Raw genomic sequence first — 12507 nt, forward strand, 5'->3', positions numbered from 1 at the left:
CGTCGAATATGGTACAAAACGTGGAGTTGGCTCGAGTATTCTGTTATGTTAGATGCTGCCTTTTGCTTCCCATGCCGGAAATATTCATCAAGAAACAATGATCCCTCATTTGTGCAGAATGGTTTCAGAGACTGGAAGCACACAACCGAGAGAAATAAGGTATTTTCTCGTCATGCCGATTCTGAAACTCATAGGCACGCTGTGGTTTTCTACTTGGAGCAACGGAAACGTGATGACTCCGGATAAACGGTCTTGAAGAAGGTGTGTAGTGATATAATTATGAATAATAGGTACTATGTGAAAACTGTGATGGAAGTTATTCAATTCTTGGCTGTGAATCAGTTGTCCTTTAGGGGCGATTCTGGGTGTGAGGAACTCGGAAAACAATCAGGTTGTTTGTTCTTAAATTTGTTTGAGCTTAGTATTCGTAAAGATCCGAAATTAGCAGAGATTGTCAAAACTATCCCTGCCAATGCAACATACACTAGTCCGGATATTCAGAATGAGATAATTCATTTCATGTCAGAATCTGTTAAGAGGAAAATAGTAAATGAAGCAAACGAAAGTACATTTTGTTCATTACTTGCAGATGAAACCAAAGACAAGCAACAAATCGAAGATTAGATACCTTCTGAATTTTAAAGTGCAAGAAAGATGCGTAGCTATACTGAAGTTGTACAAGCAAGATGCCGCCAGCATTAAGAACGCCATTTTAGATTGTTTAAGAAAAGTAGAATTCAAAACCGACACGATAATAGCACAGTGCTACGATGGAACACCTGTCATGAGTGAACAGAAAAATGAAGTGCAAGCTCTTTTGTCTAAGGAATTGAAGAGGAACATTTTGCTTGTTCACTGTTTCAATCACCAATTACATTTAGTTATTTGTAGAGCCATTGACACAATTTCTGAACTGAAAGAGTTCTTTGATATTTGTCAACAACTATATTACTTTTTCAGAAAAGGACGCGTTGCAGCAAATTACGCAGGAAGGAGTTTAAAGCGATTTTTGGAACAACGTTGGACTGGACATCTTGACACAGTGACTAATTCATGACGACAGGTTTCACATATTAAATGCACTGATGGCAATTCAAACTTCCCGTGAATAACAGGCCTCAATGAAAGTTGAAGCTACCGGTTTACTACATCAGATCTCCACTAAGACTTTCTGTTTCCTTACTGAGCTCATGTTCAGGTTTCTTGGATATCTAAATCCGACAAACGCACTGCTACAAAGAAGAGATTTGGACATTGATGCCGCTGTAAAGCTAATAGGATCGGTAACGGAACAGCTCAGGTCTTGCCGGCAAGACGAAGAAATATTTGAAAATATCCTTCACGATGCAATGAAGGCATATGCATTAAACACTTCGATTCAGCAACCATTGAAACGCAAAGCACACTCCCAAGTCGCTTAGCTGATTCGGTTGTTGATTTGGAAGGCATAAATTTGGAGAAGGGAAAGGAAGACGAGAACGAGCTGAAAAGATTATTCTGCGAAGTTCTCGATATCTCCGTCGAAAAAAATTGGAGCAGATTCAGTGATGCAGGGACAGCTATGATTGGTGCCATTCACCACTTACTGAGCGAGAAAAGAAGTGAAGAAAATTTGAAACCTCTGTGTCATGTTGTAAAGTACAAAGACCTGTGTTGCAAAATGCTTCAGAATTTGAAGCAGGAAATAGATCCAGCAAATCGAGTGATCAACAAGACATCATCTCTGGAAGAGCTTACAAAACAAATTGGAAAATATGGCGAGGCTTTCTCGGCCTAAAGATGCTTACAGAAGCTGCTCTAATTATTACGTCTTCTACGTCCACAGTCGAAAACTGCTTCTCACATCTGACAGCTCTCCTTCGACCTCGAAGTCTGTCTATGGGACATGAAAGAAAACCGGACCTCGTTCTCCTGCCTTACAACAAAGATATTCTGCGTGCACTAAATCTAGACCAACTTGTAATTGCATTTACGAAGTGCCCACGTAAACTCCTTTTGAAGTAATTACTTACATAAGGACTGTAAAAAGTATTTATTTACTTATGACAGGGTTGTTTCTTCATTTTTATACATAAAAATATTCCATAATCTACTTGTAATAAAAGTATTATAGTTCCAAAATACTGTAATTTAGAAAACAGTAAATGTTCCTAAAATAAATTATTTTTTTTAATTTTAGTAGTACTTCTAGTACTTTTAGTATTAAAATATATATTGAATTATATACCGTCATTTTAAGAAAAAAAATGTTAATGATGGTATTTGATAGTCGTGGATTTGGTACTGTAATATTTATCAGCATAATAAAGTGTTTCAACTTTCTTATAGATTCCATAAATAATAAATAAATATATAGATGAACATAGACATTGACAACGACAAGCGCTTCAAGGAACAAAAACTATATATATATATATATATTAGAGAGAGAAAGTTTTTATGTTCCTTGAGGTCCTTGCCATTGCCCCCTCAATATTCATCATTGCCCGCCCTAAGCAATCAGGCTGGCTACGGGTCTGATCCTTAATTATATGTCATGTCAAAAATAATCGTAAAGGCCAGGAGAGTTTTCTGCTAAACACTGAAATTAAAGATACTACCCATCACCTGGAAACAATTGTTCATTTGCCACACGAAATCGGATAGTGGAAATATTCAACTCGCTCTGGTGGAAAGTTAGTGGTTTTCATGTAGAAGTTTCATGATGTACAGAAACTAGTATTGTCCATTAGACTTCTGAAATACTAAATTTTACCTTTCGCCTGGAATGTAAAGCTGTATTTCTCGTCTTGTAAGCAAAACTAGTTTCAGGTTATTTTAGATGGCCAGTTTACGTGTGTCATGCGAAATTATCGAAGGTGATGACAGTTTATGGAACGTGTATACATCAGCAAAAAATCATAGACGACGGACTCAAAGCATAAGAGAAGGAGTGTAAAGTACTTCGGAACTCATTCAGCACGTGAAACGGTATATTGTGATAAGCACAGTCCAATACGAATTACAAGAACAGAACATATGTGCTTTGGTTTTTGGTTGTTTTTTTAATAACCATTTTCTCTAAACGTTCACATATTTACTTCCACTAAACATTTTGGTAAATTCCACTAACACACAAAGTTTTACACATTTAGAAAAAAAACATTCAGTTTATTATACTTTTTTATAAACGTTTAACTAGTTAAACGTTTCGTGAAACGCTCTTCATAAGAGGAGTTAAACGACTCAACAATTAAAGATTAATATGTATGATTATAGAATTACCATTAATACTTACGAAGTAGTTTCAAACATACAGGGCAGCATCCACAAAAGCTACCATGTGGATTAAACATTCCCTTGCATGTTTCTCTTGTGACGCTTTTATCACATTCAACATGTTGACAAAAGTCCTCAGGGCACACAATCCCGTTGATATGTTGTATCATACGAAAAATCAGCAAGAGAAAGAGCATAGTATTTCGCTTCCACATATTTTTGATTTACCTATAGAAAAGGGGAAAGAAAAATGTTGCAGGGAATATGTTCTTCTAATACAAAAATACAGTTAGCTCTAAAGCTATTAATACACATTGAATTTGCTTTCATCCCATTATAAGTAGTGTTATAGATTTTACCAATATCGTGCCACAGTAATCTTTAATATAAAGGGAACGAAAAGGGTTCTATAGCTTTTCCAAACCCCAACTTTGAACGTCGATATGTCACGTAAGCTGTACCTGGAAGATCAAAATTAGTCCCCATCAGCATCGACGACCTTGTGCCAACGTTTTGGAAGGTCATGGATTTTATCACGTTAGAATTTGGTGAACCATAAAGTGAAGAAGCTATCAAGTGCATTTTAGACCTCTACTAGGGATTTGAACTGGTGTCGTTCTAAGATGATTTTCCAAGGAGAGGAACAGGTGAAAATCGGACGGCGCTACGTCCGGGAAGTATGGATGATGCAGTAGTGCAGTAGAGTTCCCATGCAAGGCGTAGAATGGTGTCCCGGTCAACTTAGCCACGTGGGGCTTATTGTTGTCCTGTAACACAAGGACCCCTTTGCGATTCAAACGGTTGTCTCCAGACTTTTTAGTTTTCCTCCAACACGGAGCAACTATTGACAGTACAGAATTACATTGATGCTCAGACCAGCTGGTAGCAGTTTCTGATGCAGGATGCCTCGAACATTTCACCAAATACACAGGAGGAACTGCTTCTGGTGCAGTGTTGGTTTCAGCTGTTTTGGTACATGTTCATGGGATGCTAACCAATGATGACGGTACCGTGGAGCTTCGTACAGGACCGACTTCCCATTACGTGTCAACATCCTGTCCAGAATTGGCTCCATCTTCAGACGAGACAGCAAACAGTTTCAGGTGTTTGCTTTTATTGCCTGCTTTCCAAGTTGATAGAGGTGCTACCGAATGGTTTTTCCAGTCATACTGAATAGTGGTCCCAGTTCCTCACATCTCTGGCCATTGTTCGCCTCAATTGTTCCCTGATGATCTTCATTTTGTACATGTGTTGGTTTTCCTGCACGTGGCGCGTCTTTGAATATTTCGTCACACTCCTTAAACTTGCTAAACCACCGCTGCACTTTCCGCGTAGTTACGACACATTCACTAAGGGCGTGGCATATCTTCCGTCCCACTGCAGTGGCGTTTGACCCCACTTTGAACTCGTACAGCATACACGCCCTTACGACGCTCTGTGGAGATAATGTGTTTACTCTGTCCTTACGCAAGTTCACGGTGTAACTGCACTGCTTCAACCAGATAGTATGTTGGACATACCCGCACCAAGAACTGACCTTTGCCTTATAATGGTGTGAGGGCCAATTGGACACAGACCTTCACAGAAAGTGAGAGAACTTCCTTTTTTACCTTTATAAATACAAAGTAACCAAATAAGTTGTTGTCCTTCTATAACAGTGGTAAAGAGCAAGTACTTTTACGTTTCGAAGTAATCTCCGTCAGCATCCAACACCGTTTGTCAACGATCCTGCAGCTTGACAATACCCTGGTGATAAAAGCCCGTGTGTGCATTCGGCAGGTCTCTTTCTTCCCGAGCGATTTCTTACCTCAAAATTGGTCCACATTTCCAATCATTTTTTATGGTAGCTGGATCCATCATGCTTCTTTAGTTTATCTGCTGTCTTCTTCCAATTACGGAACTACGATTGGGCTCTAAAAACATGGACAACAAAAGCATGCATCCCGTGAACCCAATTGTAAAGAGTATATCATACTTTTTTTTAAATATTTGATTTCGGATCCTGAAAGTTGTATGAATTTCTCTGTTGAGTAGTTTCTAGAAATGAAACATAAAAGACCTAGACCTAAGGCCTATTACATATAATTAAACATAAGGGAGTAAAGAAGGACAATATATTCTATTGTCAATAGTTTGTTTTCAGAAAAATCCATGACAATATTGATTAGCGAAGTCTGAGTGAAGTTAGTCTATAGTATTCTCTTAGTAGAGTATTGGATAAATAATACGGGCAGTATCTATTATTGACCTTGTAATACACAAATCTTAAATAAATATTTTGAATATGTTCTATATCATATATATGTTATATATAATATGGATTTCAAATAATAGCTGCATAATCCAATTTACTCCTAATTAAATTATTATAGAGAATTATAGCAATTTCTGGTTTCTTAAAATATTTAATATTTCTAATTACAAATCCTTGCAATTTGTTTGGATTACTTATTAACTCATTGTAATAGATAATAATAGATAATTTTGTATCAAAATAAATTCTAAGATTTTTAATTGAATGAACTTCGTAGAGGTGATAATTATAAATTAAGTAATTTACTGTAAAAGTTTTCTTCCTTGTATAAGATATAACTTTACATTTGTTTATACCCTATATTTACAGTAAAAAAATTCTAACACAGCAGTCAAATATGTTATTACAATATAAAATATGTTATATATGTTCGTAAATTCTGTCATACAGAATATACTCAAATACTGTACATATTGAATTAATAATAGAAAGCGGTTTGTAATTCGAAATTACGGATTAATTTCCTGATTTTAAAATAAGAGTAACAATAGTAACCTTCCACCTACTTAGGAACTCACTTGTTCTCAAAGCAAGATTAAAAATAAACGTTAGTTGTGGAGTTATTACTTCAGCCCAACCCTTAATAATATTAAATATATGGAGGAATACCACCTGAAAGAGCCGTTTTTTCAGGCTTTAACTTTTTATTGCTGTAATGGTACTTAGACCTTCTGCATTAGTTATCGACCCAATAATTCAGAATATCAAAGTTTGATTCTTTAATTGCTTCAGAAAATTTAATTTGCTCGACGTTATATTTAAAATTTCTCAAGAACTGAAGAGAAATAGTGAGCACAACCATTAGTAGCTTCCTCATTTGTATATGAGAGATCTTCTATAGTATAAAATGTGTGCAAGTTACGAGAAGTTTTCTAAGTTTTAACATAATTCCAAAATTGCTTGAAATCTTGTTTTATTCCATCTTCTAAATTATTATGATAGGTGAAAAATGCTATTTGAGTACGTCTCTTAATATCCGACCGCAACTCTCTCAACCTCTTATCATGATATTTGGAATATTTACGCTTTCTCGCACCCTTTTTTCTTATATATGAAATCTTAAAGAAATCATTCAGGATATTTTGATTTTGATACAAATTTGCAGTTTGGAATACATTGATCGACACAATTACGCAAAGAGCCATATATGTAATCGAGAGTATTGCCTATAGTATTAAACTTATACTGTATATATGTCCCCAATCGTAATGTTGTATCAGTCTATAAAGTAAACGAAAATCAAATCTTTTATTAACCTTTTAATAATATTACTTAGTATTAAACCTAATTTTCTATTGTTATCATTTGTCGGATTGTTGCATAAAGTTAAATTCAGCAATTTGCAAGATTAGCTATTAAGCGACATAAAGTTCAGTCATTCATGATATTATTGTTTGTTCCATTTATTTCATTTCAATCATAATCGCGTAACATCATACACAGTTTCTATATCATTTTATAAATAATGAACATAATCAGTATAAACGATTAAGGGACCAGAAGGCGTACTTTAACCCGTAAGTACTATTGACCGTCTCTCAGACCGTTGCGACTTTTCGTATCATTATATTTTCCACAGTCTCACTACTACAAGTGGATCTTTTCGTCTACCTTCCTGTCTAGCAAATTGTTACGTATTGTGAAGTTCGTGTTATAATTCACTCCCTACAGTGGGCCGCGGTGGCTCAGTGGTAGAGCGTTCACCTCTGGTGCCTGGAGTCCCGGGTTCAATCCCAGCCCCCGCCAATTGAATTTTGTGGTGGACAAACACCGTGTGCGTGGGATTTCTGGGGGTTCTCCCGTTTCCTCCCACTTTCTTCATTCCACCATTTCATTCATTACCCATCATCACCGTCTCCTTTAGCCTAATCGGCATAACCGTGGGACGTAAAACTCAAAGATTTCATTTCATTTTCAATTCATCCCCTGTACGCGGCACTGGAGGGGTTGGGCGGTCTCACAGACGTACTATAGTAATTACGTGAATATTTTGCTGTTCAGTTGTCTTTCGTTATCAACTGATTATTAGCGGTTTTGTGTCATACCGTCTGGCACGTCTTGCACCACACATCAAATAGTGATCCAGAGACAGAAAAACATGAAATAATCATATTTTATAACATGAGTAAACGCAGAGTGGATACTCTATACAAAAAATATATAGACTACACATCAAGTATTTGAAAAGACGATGTCCATTGACAATTTTCTTTATGCTGGTGGATGTTGCGTGTGGTGTCAATGCGTACGTCTTGCATCAAGTCTACGCTAAGTCCGCAGTGATGACAAGACTTGATTTAATGGAAACGTTGGCAAAAGAACTTGTTAGACCTCACGCAGAACGTAGACTGTTCATCGGACATCTACCACAAGAGCTGAGTTTTTCAATCAAGAGCATACTACAGCTTGAAAGTGAGTTTCCCACCATCGCGCACAAGGAGTTGAAGAGGAAAATATAGTCTTCCATCCACTGAGTTGTAAGACGAAAGCAAAGATATTCGTGTCAGCGGTGTTGGGTACCGATTTCCTTGCAGTGCAGAAAAAAAAAGATATAAGTGTCTACCTGATGCCTACCTGAAGAAAGTGCATGCTGTCAGAAAAGTTAGGCCTAGTGCCGTACGCTCTTTTTACCGGCAAAACGTATTTTCTTTACTTTTGCCATCATATTCGAACTAAAAATAATTTTTATTCATTACCTTTTCACTACAAAAAATGTAACAGTACAACTAACGGGTTACAACTAAAAATCTGCACAAAATGTGCGGATTCATAAAATAAAACCTATTGACACAGTCATCTCTATTCTTTGGTATGTTGATAGTACACTCTTTGTCTAATTCACAATATGTTTGCTTTCTTTCAGATGCGAAGTAACTGGTAGAAAATGGCGTCAAAGGAAGAAGTCCTCCGTGCACGCATTGTAAATTTCCATGAAAAACATCATGAATTGGGGAAATCATATTTTGTGAAACACTTTGCTGCTGAAGGTGTGCCAAAAAGATCAATTTATGCGATACTTAAATCCGGAACAATAGAAAGAAACGCAGGAAGTGGTTGAAAGGCAGCAATTATGACGAATAAAAATAAACAAAGACTGAAAAGGATGTTTGACAAAAAAGACAACATTAGTCAGAACGACGCAGCAAAAACATTTTACTGTTGATAACAATACATATCTAGAACATTAAAATCAATGGGAATAAAAGCATGCAAAAAGGTAAAAGCTCCATCTTATACAGACACGCAAATAAAAACTGTGAAATCACATTTTCGTGGGATGGTCAGAAATTACAAAGGGAAATCGTTTGTTTTGGATGATGAAAGTTACTTTAGCCTTTCTAAATCCCAAATGCCCGGAAATGGCATTTATTATTCCTCAGACAAGCAACACACTCCTTCTAATATAAAATATAAAGGCAAGCAGAAATTTGAAAGCAAAGTAATGTTTTATTTAGTTGTATCGGACAAAGGTGTGTCGCAGCCATATTTCAAGCCTAGTGGGTTAGCAATCAATCAAGATGAGTACGTGAAGCAATGTCTTCAAAAGATCTTAGTTCCCTTTATACGAAATAATCATTCAGACAATAATTTTATTTTCTGGCCTGACAAAGCCAGCTCTCATTATGCGAGAAAGACTCAGGAGTACCTCATGTCCCAAAACACCCCTTTTGTGCCCAAAACTAAAAATCCAACTAACTTGCCCCAGTGCCGCCCAATCGAAGATTTTTTTAACAATTGAGTGACAAGGTGTACAAACATAATTCGAAGGTAAAAACTGTTCAGCAGCTTCAAAGAAGAATACGAAAATGTTTAAAAGAAATTGACCCAACTGGCGTCCAAACAGCCTGTGCGTCTATTCCAACATGTTTGCGGACTGTAGCTGATCACGGACCATTTGCAATGTGTCATTAGCATTTTCTTTTCTGCCTATGTATATACTGTAAATAAACGTTAAAATGGTTGCTTTTATCTTACCTCACATTTTGTGCAAATTTTTAGTTGTAACCCGTTATAACAGTACTTTCTTGTAAGTTTAAAAAAGCTAAAATTCCATGTTTTTTTTCTAAGTTTTTACTGTATTTTTTTATTCTCAGTGCATCTTTAAGAACAGTGTGTTTTAAGTTAGTGTTATTTTGACTATAAATTGAATATATTGAACGGAGAAAAAATTAAATATTTAAACAATTACAATTTTAGAATAACAGTGAAAGCATTGTTGCAAATTTTGACTATGTTCTCTTTCTCATTGTTTTAAAAATATCAAGCTTTTTTACATCGTGAAATTACTATGTTTATTTTTCTATAAGCAACTAAGATATGTAGGATAGCATTTTAAAAAATATGCATTAAAACTACTATTCAGAAAATATGAAACAACAATGCGGTCTGACAGACCGTTCCATAGTAGTTATGTAATTATTTTAGTTCATAGTACTTAATGGTTAATCAGCATTTATAATTATAGCTCCTGTTTGAGTGATCAATTGATGAGTCAAAGTTTCACAATTTGATGAATTGTATACAGTGTGAGTACATGTAGCTTAGATTGATTGGGATAATTATTTCCTCAGCCATTCACATGAACGTTTTGCTGTGAGGTACTAGCAACTTCGTTAGCCTCTTCCTTATCAACAGTGTCCAAATGAATATTTTCCTCAGCAACAACATGCATCTTATCAGTTTCGCTGCAGGTACTCTCCAATTGCTTATCATTTCTTACTTGTGAAATAAAATATCCAGATTTTATAAATCTCTCCATATTTAACTTAATTTCAGGAACATAAACATAGCAAACTCAACACGGTGCACTCCACGTTCAAGAAGAAAATAGATTCTTTCCTGGTCAGCCGTAGTATTCTAGCATTAGCATAGAAAAGGGTCTAAAAAGTTTGCAAGTTCTATCTTCCTCTCCTTCTCCAGAATCATTGTCATCTGAATCGCCAGAGTTATAATAAAAATAAAACAGTAAATCTTAACTCGATATCCTCTCGTAAAACAATTAAAATATAAAATACTATGTTTCAAAGATCCACCATTGGAGGGAGCAACCTCCTAGCCTCTTTGTCGAATCTACCTTTCAGTTCTGTCTTTGTTACAAATCTGTATTTTCATAAAGTTTTAGCCCTTTGTATCTCAAGGCGACTGTAAGGCTGGAATCACTCTAAGGTCTAGACAACCTCGCAATGTTAACGAAGATGACGCCCGGCTCCCAAACTTACTGATCTTATAATCTTAAATACCGTTCACTTAATCTTCAACAAATACAAGATGAGTTAAACATATCTACAAGCCAGGAAAAATAATAGTGAAATTTGATATCCAAGTTGTATAATATTACATTATTATTTATAATATTACTTGCAATTTGCTTTATATAGTGCCGATGTTCAGTATGGAAGAACCGCTCTGGCTTTCTTTATTCCTTATTTTATTTTATTTTGTTCTATTTTATTTTATTTTTTTGCGCCTTTGGTCGAAAACGATATGGAATTTATATAGCTGATATACTTAACTGATATACTTACTAATATAGACCGTAACACAATAAAATCTGATAGATCGGAATGCAATTATTATGTACTATTCGTAAACCTCTATATTTTTTACCACTTGCTATAATTTTCACTCAACTATCTTCGTCCACCTTCGTCATCAATAGCAGTTTCGGGCGAGCGTAGCGTGTGATATATGGATACAAAATGAACTACTGGAGTCGAAAACAGGAATGAAGCTGTAGCGGAAAATAAGTTATCTCCTGAGATGCCTTTCTTGAGTACCTAAGTGACGCATTATGTTCGATCGGTTTGTTTGAAATATGAAGCCTTCGATTATTGTGACAATATTGGTTCGCGAGTTCGGAACTTGCAATTATGATCCATGGTCGGAGGAATATAGTGTGTTTGAAAGAGTTAAAAAGTTGTTGGAAGAAAAAGAAAGTGTAGTAAATGAGATACAAGCATTGGTGATCGATGACGATTTCGAACCGGATGAAGATGGTGATTATGTTGATAATACCGATAATGATTTATGAGAGCAGAAAGATGTTTCTAAATTAGAAATTGAAGCTGTACAAGATAGTTGTTCACAACAAAGCAACAGCTCCTCATATATGGCTTCCCCGCCGCGAAAGCGTCCAGTGCGTTATAACCAAGAGCAACTACGAAACACATAACTATTGAAACGAAACAGAAGCAATTTCCGGGAAACAGAGGAAGCCCTCTTCTGTGTATAAATTTTTGCAAGGTAATTTGAATTCTCTGCACATGTTCGAGAAAAGACAAAGATGCCGTCTGCAACGAAGATAAATAATGAGGCATATCTTTGAGAAACAGTGGCGCTATCATTCATGATCAGACTTCGCGTGAGGGAATGCCTGAGTCAACAATTCCCTGGGAGATGGAACGGGTGTCGAGGACTGGTGGAGTGGCCAGGATACTCATCGGATCTCGGTTTCTACCTCTGGGACTACCTTCAGTCCATAGTATACTCCGTCAAGATCCGGAATTTACCACATCTCGTGGAGCAGATTGAGGATGCATGCTGTTTATTGCTGGTTGTGCATGAGGAGTGGAAGATGCTTGTGGCACACACCATTGTTGCACAGGGTGGTTATTTCGAGCATGTGTTGTGATGGTAAGCAAAGGAATAAAACACGCCATAATTCATCAACCATTAGTGATATGACAAAATCGACAGCAACACTGCATTCCTCATCAAAACACAGTCTTAACACATATGCTGCATGAATGCCTTTTCATTTCAAAAAATATCACAGATTTCAAACTGGCAGATTTCAAGATGGCGGCGGAGATTCGTGATCTACTCTGCCCATTTTTCTTTTGTCGATATGGAGATACTACGACCGTTTGCATTGTCTATCTTTCACTACTTTTATGATCCAACAGTTCATTTCATGTATTTCTATAACATAGCAT

Source organism: Thermobia domestica, chromosome 13, assembly GCF_964235325.1.
Source record: "Thermobia domestica chromosome 13, izTheDome1.hap1.1, whole genome shotgun sequence".
NCBI lineage: Eukaryota > Metazoa > Arthropoda > Insecta > Zygentoma > Lepismatidae > Thermobia > Thermobia domestica.